At 36.9% G+C, this 15,209-nt stretch overlaps 1 protein-coding gene and 1 pseudogene across 3 annotated transcripts in view; one reads left to right on the top strand and one right to left on the bottom strand.

The window, feature by feature from the left end:
- The window catches only part of APOOL (apolipoprotein O like), a 122,988-nt gene that overhangs the window by 37,318 nt on the left and 70,461 nt on the right, over positions 1–15,209 (top strand). The window lies entirely within an intron of this gene.
- LOC145713840 (vacuolar protein sorting-associated protein 72 homolog pseudogene) lies at positions 5,796–6,991 on the bottom strand (annotated as a pseudogene).

Below are 15,209 nucleotides of genomic sequence, written 5' to 3'. Positions count from 1 at the left end.
TCTGAGCTGTCAGCACTGAGCATGACACATGGCTCGAACCCACGAACCGTGAGATCATTACCTGAGCAGAAATTGGATGCTTAACCGACTGAGCCACCCAGGTGCCCCCAGACAAACTAGATTTTAAACTAAAGAGTGTAACAAGAGATGAAGAAGTACACTATATCATCATAAAAAGGAGTATCCGACAAGATCTAACAGTTCTAAATATAATGTCCCCAACATTGGAGCACATAAGTATATAAATAAATTAATAGCAAATATAAAGAAACTCAATAATACAGTAATAGTAGGGGACTTTGGCACCCCTATACATCAATGGACAGAACATCTAAGCAGAAAATCAACAAGGAAGGAATGGCTTTGAATGACATACTGGACTAGATGGATTTAATATATATATTCATAACATTTCATCTTAAAGCAGCAGAACGTACATTCTTTTCAAGTGCACATGGGATGTTCTCCAGAATAGATCACATACTGGGTCACAAATCAGCCCACAAAAAGTACAAAAAGATTGAAATAATACCATGCATATTTTCAGACCACAATGTTGTGAAACGTGAAGTCAACCACAAAAAAAAATGTGGAAAGTCAACAGATACATAGAGATTAAATAACATCCTATTAATGAATGGGTTAACTGGGAAATTGAAGATGAAATAAAGATACATGGAAGCAAGTGAAAATGAAAACAACAGTCCAAAACATTTGGGATGTAGCAAAGGCAATCCTAAGAAGCAAGTATATTGCAATACAGGACTACCTTAAGAAACAAGAAAAGTCTCATGAAATCTAACATTACACCTAAAGGAGCCAGAAAAGGTACATCAAATAAAGCCTAAAGCCAACAGAAGAGATACAATAAAGATTAGAGCACAAATAAATGGTATAGAAACAAAAACAGTAGAACAAATCAATGAAACCAAGAGCTGCTTCTTTGAAAGAATAAATAAAATTGATAAACCTCTAGCCAGACTTATGAAAAAGACAAGAGAAAGGACCCAAATAAAATCAGGAAGGAAAGAGGAGAGATCACAATAAACACCACAGAAGTACAAGTAATTATGAGGATATTATGAAAAATTATATGCCAACAAAGTGGGCAGCCCTGAAGAAATGGATAAATTCCTAGAAACATAACAAACTACAAAAACTGAAGTTGGAAGAAATAGAAAATTTGAACAGATCCACAGCCAGGAAAGAAATTGAATCCATAATAAAAAATCTCCCAGCAGACAAAAGCCCAGGGCCAGATGGCTTCCCTGGGTAATTCTACCCGACATTTACGGAAGAGTTAATACCTGTTTTTGTCAAACTATTCCAAAAAATAGAAGGAAAATGTCAAAACTCATTCTATCCAGGTCAGCATTACCCTGATTCCAAAATGAGACAAAGTCCCTGCTGAAAAGGAGATTTACAGGCTAATACCCCTGATGAACATGGATGCAGCATTTTTCAACAAGATACTATCAAATTGAATCCCAACAGTACATTAGAAGAATCATTCACCACGATCATCTGGGATTTATTCCTGGGCTACACAGTGTGATATACTGTATTAATAAAATAAAGGGTAAGAACCATATGATTCAATAGATGCAGAAAAAGCATTTGACAAAATACAGCATCCATTCTTGATAAAAACCCTCAACCAAGTAGATATAGATTGAACCTACCTCATCATCATAAAAGTTATATATGAAAGACCCACAGCTAATATCATCCCCAATGGGGAAAAACAGCTTTTCCTCTAAGGTCAGGAACAAGACATGGATGTCCACTCATTATTATTTAATATAGTACTGGAACTCTTAGCCTCAGCAATCAGACAACAAAAAGAAATTGCATCCAAATCAGCAAGGAAGAAGTCAAACTTTCACTGTTTGCAAATGATATGATACTCTATGTAGAAAACCTGAAATACTCCAAAAAATTGCCATCACTAACACATGAATTTAGCAAAGTTGCAGGAAAAGAAATCCACATACAGAAATATGGTGCATTTCTATTTACCAATAATGAAGCAGCAGAAAAAGAAATGAAGGAATAACCCCATTTACAGTTACAGTAAAAACAATAATAGACCTAGGAAAAAACATACTCAAAGTGGTAAAAGATCTGTACTCTGAAAACTATAGAATAGTTATGAAAGAAATTGAAGAGGACACACAGAAATGGTATACTTTCCATGCTCATGGATTAGAAGAATAAATATTGTTAAAATGTCTATAATAACCAAAACAACTTAAACATTTACTGCAACCCCTATCAAAATACACCAGAATTATTCTCAGAGCTAGAACAATCTTAAAATTTTCGTGGAACCATAAAAGACTCAATAACCAAAGCAGTCCTGAAAAAAAAGCAAAGCTGGAGACACCACAATTTCAGACATCAAGCTGAATTACAGAGCTGTAGTCATCAAGACAGTATGGTAGTGGCACAAAACTAGATATGTAGATCAATGGAACAGAATGGAAAACCCAGAAATGGACCCACATTTATATGGTCAACTAATCTTCGATAAAGCAGGAATGAATATCTGATGGAAAAGACAGTTTCTTCAACAAATGGTGTTGGGAAAACTGGGCATTGACAGGCAGAAAATGACCACTTTCTTACACCATATACAAACATAAATTCTAAATGGATGAAAGACCTAAATGTGAGACAGGAAACCATCAAACTGATGAGATAACACAGGCAGCCACCTCTTTGACCTTGGCCAGAGCATCTTACTAAACATGTCAGTGGAGAAAAGGTAAACAAAAGTAGACATGAACTATTGGGATCTCGTCAAGATAAAAAGCTTCTTCACAGTGAAGTAAACAATCAACAAAACTAAAAGGCAGCCCATGGAATGGGGGAAGATGTTTGCAAATGACTTATCAGGTAAAGGGTTAGTATGCAAAATCTATAAAGTACTTATCAAACTCAACACCCAAAAAAAACAATCCAGTGAAGAAATGTGCAAAAGACATGAATAGACACTTCTCCAAAGAAGACTTCCAGGTGGCTAACAGTCATATGAAAAGATCGTCATCATTCATCATCAGGGAAATACCAGTCAAAACCACAATAAGATACCACCTCACACCTTTCACAATGGCTAAAATTAACAACACGGGAAACGAGATGTTGGCAAGATTGTGGCAAATGGGGAATGCTCTTATACTGTGGTAGGAATTCATATTGGTTCAGCCACAGTATGGAATTTCCTCAAAAAGTTAAAACCTACCCTATGACCCAGAAATTGCACTACTAGGTATTTATCCAAAAGATACAAAAATACTAATTCATGGCAACATGCACCCTGATTTTAATAACATTATCAACAATAGCCAAACTATTGAAAGAGCCTAAGTGTCCATCGACTGATGACTGGATAAAGAAATTGTATATATATGATGGAATACTACTTAGCCATCAAAAGGAATGAAATTTTGCTATTTGCAAGTATATGGATGGAGCTAGAATGTATTATGCTGAGCAGTAATAAGTCCATCAGAGAAAGACAAATAGTATGTGATGTCACTCATATGTGGAATTTAGGAAACAAAATAGATCAATATGTAGCATGGGGGAAAAGGGAGGGAAACAAACCATTTGACTTAATGATAGAGAACCAACTGAGGGTTGATGGAGATAGGTGGGTGGGGTATGGGCTAAATGGGTGATGGGTATTAAGGAGGGCACTTTTTATGAAGAGCACTATGTGTTATATGTATGTTACAAATCACTAAATTCTACTCCTGCAACCAGTATTACACTGTATGTAAGTAACTAAGATTTAAATAAAAGTTGGAATAAAAATAAAGCATCTAAAATCCTAACTTCAATGGAAAAAAAAAAGTTACTAATTTTTCTTAATGAATAACAATATACAGGGGCTTAGTAATTATAAGCAGTTTGATTTTTTTCTCAACAAATTTATGTGAGCATACCTGATATTTGCAAACCTTTGTTTAAGAAATTCATTAAGATCTCAGTTTTGAAAGTGACCTTGGATATTTTCTAGTTTAGTCTTCTGTATGGTTCTGTAATCCTCTCTATGATAGGCACACAGAGTGGCCATTTATTTTTTACAATAATGAAACTCTGGATAAAAGAACCTAAGGCAGTCCATCCATTTTCTGGCAGCTCTCATTTTACCTAAGGTCTTTCCTTATGTCAAACACAAACCTGTCTCATAATAATTTCTATCCATTTGCTTTCCTGCTCTTCCGTTGGTGCTATACAGAAAAACTCTCATCCCTCTTGCATAAAACAACACTGCATATTTCAGTTATACTTTAACTAATTTTGCATACTGGATAAGTATATTATTAACTTTAATCCTCATATACCATAAATTGGAGTTCTTGTGTATAATGATCATTCTTTGCCAAAAATATGTAGCATAGTTAGTGTTTTCTAACAGATGTATTTTGACAACTATAGAATAGAGTCAGATTCTGACTTCTCTTGTTCTAGGTAATATATTTCTATTTATACTATCTAAGAACACATTCATTTTTATATTTATATTTAAGTGTCCCTACAGTCAACCTTGCTTATAATTTACCTTTAACCATGACATAGTGAAGTTGGAGTTCTCTAAAATTAATTCAACCTCTTTACATGGGCTACTGGTAAGCTATGTCTTTTTCCAATCTGTACTTATGCATGTACACTAGGGACAGTTATGCCTGTTTAACTTAAATCTTACTGATCCAGTCTATCATATCTAATTGTGGTTATTGATTTCTCCTTGCCATTGTACTTTTTTTAAGGGGATCTTTCTCTTTTATTAGATTAAAAAACACAAATAAAACTGTCGTAGACTATGTGTCTAGAGTTCTCTCTTGTCTAGCAAAAGAGCAGGACGCAGGATTGAAAGTGAGAGATGGATAATGTCTGGGAAAAGACAAGAGCCCCGAATAAGGGTCCTTGTCCCGTTTTTATTAGAATCAGAAGGCTTACAAACATGGCGATGGACATGCACAAAGGGACAATGAATCTGTGAACATTAACTTGTGGACTTGAGGGAAAGGGGTTCTTGAAGATATTCATGGTTAGGGGTTTGGGTTAATACAAAACAAAATCCGGGCACCGGGCAGTTGGGAGGAAGGTTCTTTACAGGGGATATGAGGCAGCATCTCTGTTTATTTTAGCTAGCCTAGTGGATGAGACAGATAGGGGAAATAACATCAGGGTTAATAAGGCGCCTTTTGTTAACCATCTCTGCTCTGGGCTGCTTTGCCTGCAGTGCAGGGGTCCATAGTCTAATTACCAGTTTACCTAACCTGGTCCTATCCTCTTCTGAAAGCAGCTTTTCTGCTACAGTACTAAATTGGGGGTGCTTCCACCCTGAATATCTAATCTTGTTTACTTTATATACCTATATATTGGGCACCTTTGTGCCCGTTCCTATTTTAGGCCTTTGCCTCTCCCTCTCTATTCTGGGGGCTCTGCACCCCGTCTCTATTTTGGGGTGCCTTTGCACCGCCCTGTTCCTGGTGCCTTTGTGCCTCCCTATTCTCAGGTTGCCTTTGCACCCTCCTATTCTTGGGGTGCCAATCTAGTGTACCCAAACTTGTGTGTGAACATGTTATGACTTTGTATTTCTTTATGCCTTGTTAACCCATTGGTGTAAGTCCGGGGGATTCCTAAGCTCATCCCCCCCAAAAAACCAGGAGAACTTTGGGAAAAGTTCAGAGATGACAAAGGGGAGAAGCAGGGAGAGGAGGGGGAACATTAAGAGCCCCAAGTCAGGGCAGGAAAGAAGTTTCTAAGGACTAAACATCTCTTTATTTGACTATAATTTTCTGGTGGTAGGCTTGTGTCCCAGAGCCAGCCAGGGGCTTGGGATCTGGTGGGCCAGGGCCCAGTACTGAGTCAGTGGGTGACAGCCTCTGGGCAGTGCTCTACTACTTGATAATCTTGAAGGCTCAAGCAGTGGCACAGCTGATGTCTGTGACACGGTCCATGTGCAGGGTTGGGTCATGGGTCACAGGGCAGACCTCCGGAACAGGGACCTTTGGGAGCTACCCTAGAGGACATCATTCCTTGAATGTATAATCACTAAAAGTGGTGAAGGTATGGGAGCAGCAAGCAGGAGGCATGATGGGTTCAGGGCTGTCATGGGTAGTCAGTGCAGAAGCGACGGGAGCAGTATCCAGTCCTTCCACATTCACATTCTCTTCTTTAGGACCTGGCTCCCCAACAAGTGGCACTGTCACCGAATGATAGGTGTTTATGGGTCTAGGGCACTTCCACTTCTTCTGTACTTGCTTTTTGCCAGCCTCGAGCTGTTCATATGTCTCCAGTGTACATAAGTTGAACTCCTCTGATCTTGTTCTCCCCTGTACCCAAAGGAATGTCTGTAATGTATGCTCACCTGTAGACTGATGCATGGAATTCTGTCAGAGCCATCTTCCTCTAGTTCTAGTGGCAGTAGTGCCTTGTCTTCTCAGGCCTTCTGAGAGCTACCAGCTGGAGTGCTGACCTTTCGAGTCCTCAGGCTCTTGAGAGGCTCCTTATTGCTTTGGTAACTATTCAGAGCTTCCTTCTTGGCTCTTCTGCTTCTCTATCCCTGAATGGTTCATCCCCTTCATTGATGTCAGAGTCCTAGTCCACCTAATCCTCTGTGTTTGACTGGTGCCCTTGATACTCATTATCTCCTTATTCCTCTGTGAAACCCCCATAAGTCGTCTGATAGAACCCCTCTTCCTCTCTTGTCTCTAGGATCGCAGAAAGCTGGTTCCCTGCCGTCTTCCTGGGGACCTGGCCCTTAGCCAAACTCATACTGCCTACTGAGACTGTGCTAATAGCAACCCCTCACCCAGTGCCCTGTTCCCTATTGTACTTTTTATCTTTTCTAGTCTTAAGTCACCTCAGATTTATCTACATTCTTAGAGAAATATATGTAAGTTTGAATCTGAATTCTGACTCCACCACTGACTAGTTGGATGACATTGGAGAGAATTCTTAATGGTGGCATAAATAATTGGATATATGAATGTACCATTATCAAACTACAGTTTACATAATTTTTTGGAAACTTAGCATATTTCCAGTTATTTTGCTATTATAATCAGTACTTTGATAAAATACCCTGTACACAAATCTTTATGTTCATCTATCAATATTTACTTAAATTTCTAGAAATGGAATTGTAGGCCAGAAAGCATAAAAAATATCAATATAGTGAGGTGCCTGGGTGGCTCAGTAGGTTAAGTGTCCGATTCTGGCTCAGATCATGATCTCATGGCTTGTGAGTTTGAGCCCCTCATCAGGCTCTGTGCTGTCAGCTCAGAGCCTGGAGCCTGTTTCAGATTCTGTGTCTCCCTCTCTCTCTACCCCTCCCCAACTCGTGCTCTGTCTCTTTCTCTCAAAAATGAATAAATGTTAAAAGAAATTTAAAAAATATATATCAATACAGTGCCAAATCGAAATGCATAAAGGTAGTACTCATTTAATCAAAAATATTTCCTGAATTCCTCTTGTATGTGTGTGAGGCACTGTTATAAGAGGCACTGTTATAAGCACCTGGTAATGTTTTATTAATTTTCATTAGCAGTCTGGGATAGACCCACTTCTCTACATACTTGTTAACTATTAGTGTTCTTTCTCTTTTTTATTAATCTTAGAGAGATGATGATTTTTTTAGCTTACTTTGACACTCATCTTTGAAAGCTGAAAATCTAGGTAGGAGGGTAAGTAGCATTTGTCCCAAATAGTTGAATTTACATACTACTTAATTTTCAAGTAACTTTGTGCTCTTTATTATAGAATACACAGAATTCAATTCCTTGGTATTTATTGTATTTCACAATACATTTAAAATAGAATTTAATTGAATTACTTATCTAAGTTGGTTGCCAGCTAGGTACTAGAAAATATTCCCAAAGATGGGATCCAGTATTTGAAGAACTTAGAATTATGAAGGAATGAAAATGTGATTTGCATGCAGTATTTCCAGGTAAAGTGAGTTTTGCCTCTTTATTTACAATAAAGCCTCTACTAAACCAAAACATTATGATTGAGGTGTTCTGGTTAATTGAATCTTCTGGTAAATTTGTGGTTAACTCGAAAATCCTTTTATAGTTCAATTCTTGTTGGTTAAACATCTTTTTAAAAGGTTTCAGTATACTCCTATCTTATTAAGTACCATCTGGTGAATATAATTAAATTTGTCTCTTAGGAAACTGCAGAGCCAGGGGGTAATCATTTCTTTAAACCATGAAATTTGCATTATTCAGATCTGTAAAATGATACAACTGTGCTGTGTGTATACAATCAGCCAAAGATATCATTGCATGTTACTTTATTAAATATTTCTGTGATATGAGTTTGACTTACTGTCATTGGCTTGTTTTTACCAAAAAAATAACAGAGAAGAAATATTGATTTGAGGGTTCTAGTTACTTTGGTTCAATTTAATTTAAATGTGTTGTTTTTTTTTTTTTTGTGGCTTTATAGCTTACTTAATCTAATTAGACTTTCTGAGTACAAACAAGTTGTATTTATACAGTAAGTCCCATTGAAGCCCTATAGTAATCTATAGTAAGGCTTCTAATCTATAGTAAGAATGTTCTTCCTTCAGTGGAAACAGAATTCTCACAGTAGAGTTGAAATTTTTTTTTCTCAACTTTATATCTGACAAATAGGAATTATATGTATGTATGTATACATATATATATGTATATACACATGTATATATGTATATGCACATTTTCTTTTGTGTATGTTTGGAAAGGAAAACACTTAAGATCTACCCTCTTAACAAATTTCAAGTATACAATACGAATTTCAAGTATACAATACAATATAGTTAACTATAGTCACCATACACTAACTATATTTCTAGAACTTATTCTTTAATAACTGAAACTTTACTCTTTGGCAACCTCCACATTTCCTCCTCCACCCACCTCTGGTGACCACTATTCTGCTCTATGCTTCTGAGACTTTGTTTGCTTGTTTGCATTTCAGTTCTAAGTGAGATTGATCTTGCTTTAGTTGGATTATTGGCATTTGTAATTTTTTTAATTCAAGTATAATTAACATACAGTATTATAGTTTTAGGTTTACAATATAGTGATTGAACAATTCTATACATTTCTCTGTACTTATCAAGATAAGTGTATGCTTAATTCCCTTTATCTATTTCACCCATTACCCACCCTCGTTAATTTCCCTGGCAACTACCAGTTTCTTCTCTGTATTTAAGAGTCTGGGTTACTTTTTTTGTTTTGTTTTTAATTTAAATTTTAGTTAATGTACAGTACAATATTGGTGTATTGGTTTCAGGAGTAGAATTCAGTGATTGATCACTTACATACAAAACCCAGGGCTCATCACAAGTGCTCTCCTTAATACTCATCACCCATCTAGTCCATCTCCTACTCACCTCCTGCCATCAACCCTCAGTTTATTCTCTATCGTTAATAGGCTTTTTTGGTTTGTTTCCCTCTCTTATCTTTCTCCCCCTTTTCCCCAAATGTTCATCTGTTTTGTTTCTTAAATTGCACATATCAGTGAAATCATATGGTATTTGTCTTTCTCTGATTGACTTATTCACTTAGCATAATACATTCTAGATCCATCCATGACATTGCAAATGGCAAGAGTCCATTCTTTTTGATGGCTGAGCAATATTCCATTCCTTATATATATACCACATCTGATTTATGCATTCACCAGTGAATGGATATTTGCACTTTCTCCATAGTTTGGCTATTGTTGATAATGCTGCCAATAAACATTGGGGTGCATGTACCTCTTCATATCTGTATTTTGTATCCTTTGGGTAAATACCTAATAATGCCATTGCTGGATCGTAGGGAAGTTCTGTTGTTAGGTTTTTGAGGAAACTCCATACTGTTATTTTGTTCTAGTACCATACTGTTTTGATCACCACAGCTTTGGAATATAGTTTCACATCCAGAATCGTGATGCCTCCAGTTTTTCTTTTTCAAGATTGCTTTGACTATTTATTTGCAGTCTTTTGTGGTTCCATATCAGTTTTTGGATTGTTTCTTCTAGTTCTGTGAAAGTGCTGGTGGTATTGTTATAGGGTTTGCATTAAACATGTAGATTGCTTTGGCTAGTATAGACATTTTAACAACGTTTTTTCTTTAAAATAGGAGCATGGAATTTTTTCCAATTTCTTTCTGTCTTCTTCAGTTTCTTTCATAAGTTTTCTGAATACAGATGTTTTACCTCTTTGGATAGGTTTATTCCTAGGTCTGTTAATTGATTTTGGTACAATTGTAAATGGAAACATTCCTTTTTCTTCTGCTTTATTATTGGTGTACAGAATTGCCACAGATTTCTGTATGTTGATATTATATCCCATGTCTTTGCTGAATTCATGCATTCTAGCAATTTTTTGGCAGAGTTTTTCGGGTTTTCTACATACAGTATAATGTCATCTGCAAGTAGTGGAAGTTTGACATGTTTCTTACTGATTTGGATGCTTTTTCTTTCTTTTTGTTTTTGATTCCTGAGGCTAAGCCTTCCTGTACTATGTTAAATAGTAATGGTGAGAGTAGACATCCCTTTCTTGTTCCTGAATGCTATTTTTTCCCAATGACAATAATATTAGTTGTGGGTCTGTAGTATATGACTTTTATGATGCCGAGTTATGTTCCATCTACACCTACTTGGTTGAGGGTTTTTTATCAAGAATGGATGCTGTATTTTGTCAAATGCTTTTTCTGCACCTATTGAGAGGATCATATGGTTCTTACCCTTCCTTTTATTAATGTAGTGTATTATGTTGTTTGATTTGCAAAAACTGAAACTGCCCTGCAGCCCAGATATAAATCCCATTTGATTGTGGTGAATATAATTTTTTTTAATGTACTATCGGATTCAATTTACTGGAATCTTGTTGAGAATTTTTGCATTCATGTTCATCAGGGATATTGGCTTTTAATTCTCGTTTTTAGTGAGGTCTTTGTCTCATTTTGGAATCAAGGTAATGCTGACTTGATAGAATGAATTTGGACTTTTCCTTCCATTTCTATTTTTGGAACACTTTGAGAAGAACAAGTTTTAACTCTTCTTTTAACATGTGGTAGAATTCCCCTCAAAGCCACCTGGCCCTGGGCTTTTGTTTGTTGTGTGATTTTTGATTACTGACTCAGTTTCTTTGCTGCTTATGTTTTTGTTCAGGTTTTCTATTTCTTGTTTCAGTTTTGGTAGTTTGTATGTTTCTAGGAATTTGTCCATTTCTTAAAGATTGCCTGGATTCCCTTACAATTTTTCATAATACTCTCTTTTAATTGTTTGCATTTCTGTTGTGTTGGCTGTGATCACTCCTATTTCATTTGTAATTTTATTTATTGGGTCCTTTCTCTTTTCTTTTTGATAAGTTTGTCTAGGGGTTTATCAATTTTATTAATTCTTTCAGAGAACCACCTCTTAGTTTTGATGGTTTGTTGTAGGTTTTTTTATTTGTTTCTATACTGTTTACTTGTGCTCTCTAATCTTTATTATTTACCTTCTTGTGATGGCTTTAGGCTTTATTTGCTTATCTTTTTCTAGCTCGTTTAGGTATAAGTTTAGGTTGTGAATTTGAATGTTATTTTCTTGATGTAGGCCTATATTGTTATATACTTCCCTCTTATGACCACATTTGCTACATCCCAAAGGTTCCAGCCTGTTATGTTTTCATTCTCATTTGTCTCTAAGTTTTTTTTTTATATCGTCTTTGATTTCCTGGTTAACCCATTCATTCTTTACAAGGATTTCTTTAATCTCCATGTATGTATGGTCTTTTCTACATTTTTTCTTGTGGTTGACTTCAAGTGTCATAGCATTGTGGTCTGAAAATATACATGGTATTATTTCAATCTTTTTCTACTTGTTGAAGGCTGATTTGTGACCCAGTATATGATCTATTCTGGAGACTGTCACATGTGCATTTGAAGAGAATGTGTGTTCTAATGCTTTAGGGTGAAATGTTCTGATTGTATATGTTAAATCCATCTAGTCCAGTGTGTCATTTGAAGCCATGGTTTCCTTGTTGGTTTTCTGCCTAGATGAGCTGTCCATTGATCTAAGTGGGGTGTTGAAATCCACTACTATGATTGTGTTATTATCAATGAGTTTCTTTATGTTTGTTATTTTTTTAATGTTTATTTACTGTGAGAGAGAGAGAGCGAGGGAAGGGTGGAGAGAGAGGGAGAGAGATGATTCCAAGTAGGCTCCTCGCTGTCAGTGCAGAGCCCAATGTGGGGCTTGATCTCATGAACTGTGAGATCATGCCCTGAGCCGAAATCAAGAGTTGGACACTTAACTGACTGAGCCACCCAGGTGTCCCAGTTTATGTTTGTTATTAATTTATATATATAGATATATGGGTGCTTTCAAGTTTGGGGCAGAAATATTTATGATTGTTTGATCTTCCTGTTGTATAATTCCCTTTATTATGACATAGTTCCATTATTTATCTCTTGTTATAGTCTTTGGTTTAAAATGTAGTTTTAAGTGTGGCTAGTTTGGCTATATTTTGATGTTTGTTAGCATGAGAGATGGTTTTTCATCCCATCACTTTTAATCTGTAAGTTTGTTTAGGTCTAAAATGAGTCTCTTACAGACAGCATATACATGTGTTTTTTTTTTTTTAATCCATTTTGATATCCTATATCTTTTGATTGGAGCATTTAGTTCATTTAGATTCAGAGTGATTATGGATAGATATGAATATAATGCTATTGTATTATTTGAGAAGTGGTTGGTTCTGGAAATTTTCTCTGTTCCTTTCTAGTCTTTGTTATTTTTGGTCTTTCTTTACCACTCAAAAGATTTCTTTCAGTATTTCCTGTAGGGCTGGTATAGTGGTCATGAATTCTTTTAGTTTTTGTTTGTCTGGGTACCTCTTTATGTCTCCTATTCTGAATGACGACCTTTCTGGTTATATTATTCTTGGCTGCAAATTTTTCCCCTTCAGCACAATATATATATATATATATATATATATATATATATATATATATATATATATATATATATATAATGCCACTGCCTTCTGGCCTGCCAGGTTTCTGTGGGGAGATCTGCTGCTAACCTGATGTGTCTTTCCTTGTAAGTTAGGGATTTCTTTTCCCTTGCTGCTTTCATGATTCTTTCCTTATCTCTGTATTTTACAAATTTTACCTACAGTGTGTCTTGGTGTTGGCCAGCTTTTGTTTATTTTGATGGGAGTTCTTGTGCCTCCTGGATTCAGAGTTATGTTTCTTTCCCCTGATTAGGAAAGTTTTCAGGTATAATTTGGTCAAATAAACTTTCTGCCCTTTTTTCTCTCTCTTCTTCTTGTGGGACTCTTATAATGTGAACGCTATTATGCTTTATGGAGTCACTGATTTTCTTAAGTCTATTCATGATCCAATATTTTTCTTTCCCTCTTTTCAGCTTCATTTTTCCATAATTTCATTCTCTGTGTCACTTATTCCTCCGTCTACTTCTTCCATCCTTGTTGTCATTACTCTCAGTTGGTTTTGCATCTCAGTGACAGCATTTTTTATTTTGGCCTGGCTAGTTTTTAGGTCTGTCATCTTTTAGGTAATAGTCTCTATTGCTATGCTTTTTTCAGGACCAGCCAGTATTCTTATGTTGTTTTAAATTCTGGTTTAGGCATATTACTTTTATCTATTTTGATTACCACCAGGACCTCAACCTCCTCTTGTTCTTTCTTTTGAGATGAATTCCTCTGTCTTGGAATTTTGTCTAAGACTCTGTCTTTTGTGTGTTAGGAAAGTTTTTCTGGTCCTATTTCCACTACAGCTGAACTTTGCAGCACTCTGTGGTCAGTGTACCTGTTGTGTGGGGGTTTTGTGCTGGTCTTCTGGAAGAGATACCTGCTACTGTTCTGGCTCTCAATCACACTTTCCCCAGTAAAAAGGCACCTGCACAGCACAGTGGTGTGGAGCTTGTTTTAAGAGGCTCAAACCTCCTCTGTGTGCTCTGTGCCGCTTGATAAAGTCTGTCCATGCTCATGTGAAGTTTGAAAAATGGAGTCAGCCTGCCCTCTTACCTGGATAAAGGAGTTCACGTCTGCCACTGTGCAGGAATCGCTCACAGAAGAGTGAACAATCTCTCATCTTGTGTCCCAGGTTTCTGTCAGATTACTACCTTTATCCTGTCAATGTCGAAGTTGTCTTGATTCCTAGCAGCCCAGTTCTCTTGTTTTATCTCAGGTGTGCAACTGTGTTTCAGAACTGCAAATTTTAGGGACCTGGCATGGCACAGATCCATGCTGATCCTCTGGGGGAGGCTCTTGCTGTGCTTTGGCTAGTACTGGTTTGTCCTAGAAAAGTAGTTGCATGACCACGCGTGGGCTTGGATTGTATGGTAAAGCAAACATTTGGCATCCAGGTAGCTGTTCTCAGCAGGTGTGTCTCTGTATGCTCATTAATCGGGCAGCTCATTGGCACCCACTGGCTCTTTTGTTTCCTGAGAGGCAGTGTCACCTCTTCCAAATGCACTGGGTGCAGAAAGTCTCTCCCAGTGTGATCCAGGGGATCCTCAGAACGGGTGATCATGAAGACTTCTAAAATTTTAGACTTTGAGCTCAGCTGCTTGTAAAAACTTGCAATAATCAGCCCTTCTCATTTCTCCAGTCAATGTTTTGGGGGAGGTGTTTTTCTTGTGTAGTCTCCTCAGTGCTACTTTATCTCTCTCTCTTCTCTCTCTCTCTCCCCCCCCCCCCCCCCCGTCTCTCTCTTCTCTCTGTGATCAGGGCTCCCTCCCTTCTGCACTATCCATGATTGTTTTCTCCCTCACATCATGTCTCCACACCTCCTGCCTTCCACAGTGTTTTCTCTTTTCTCCCTCTAGATGTGCAGTTTGTTCCCTCAGTCCTCAGATAGTTTTCCTGGGTGTTCAGAATGACTTGATAATTATTTAGCTGTGTTTGAGGGACAAAGCACTGATAAGATCCTCCTACAACTCTGCCTTCTTTACTCTTTCCCTGAATTTTTTTAAGCAAAATCTTCAGTAGAGAATCCAAAACATGCAAAATTAACATTATGATACATGACAAAATCTGTATGGCTCCAAAGGTTCTATTTTCCCACGATTTCAGTTTTTTCTATGTAGCTGTCCAATTTTCCCAGCACCATTTACTGAAGAGACTTTCCTTTCCATATTGTATGTTCTTGCATCCTTTGACAGAAATTGACCATAAATGGATAGTTTTATTTCTTGACTCT

This window comes from Panthera onca, chromosome X (genome assembly GCF_046562875.1).
Source record: "Panthera onca isolate mPanOnc1 chromosome X, mPanOnc1 haplotype 2, whole genome shotgun sequence".
Classification (NCBI taxonomy): domain Eukaryota; kingdom Metazoa; phylum Chordata; class Mammalia; order Carnivora; family Felidae; genus Panthera; species Panthera onca.
The sequence above is the reverse complement of the archived record's forward strand: the minus strand, read 5'-3'. Positions and strand labels throughout refer to the sequence as shown.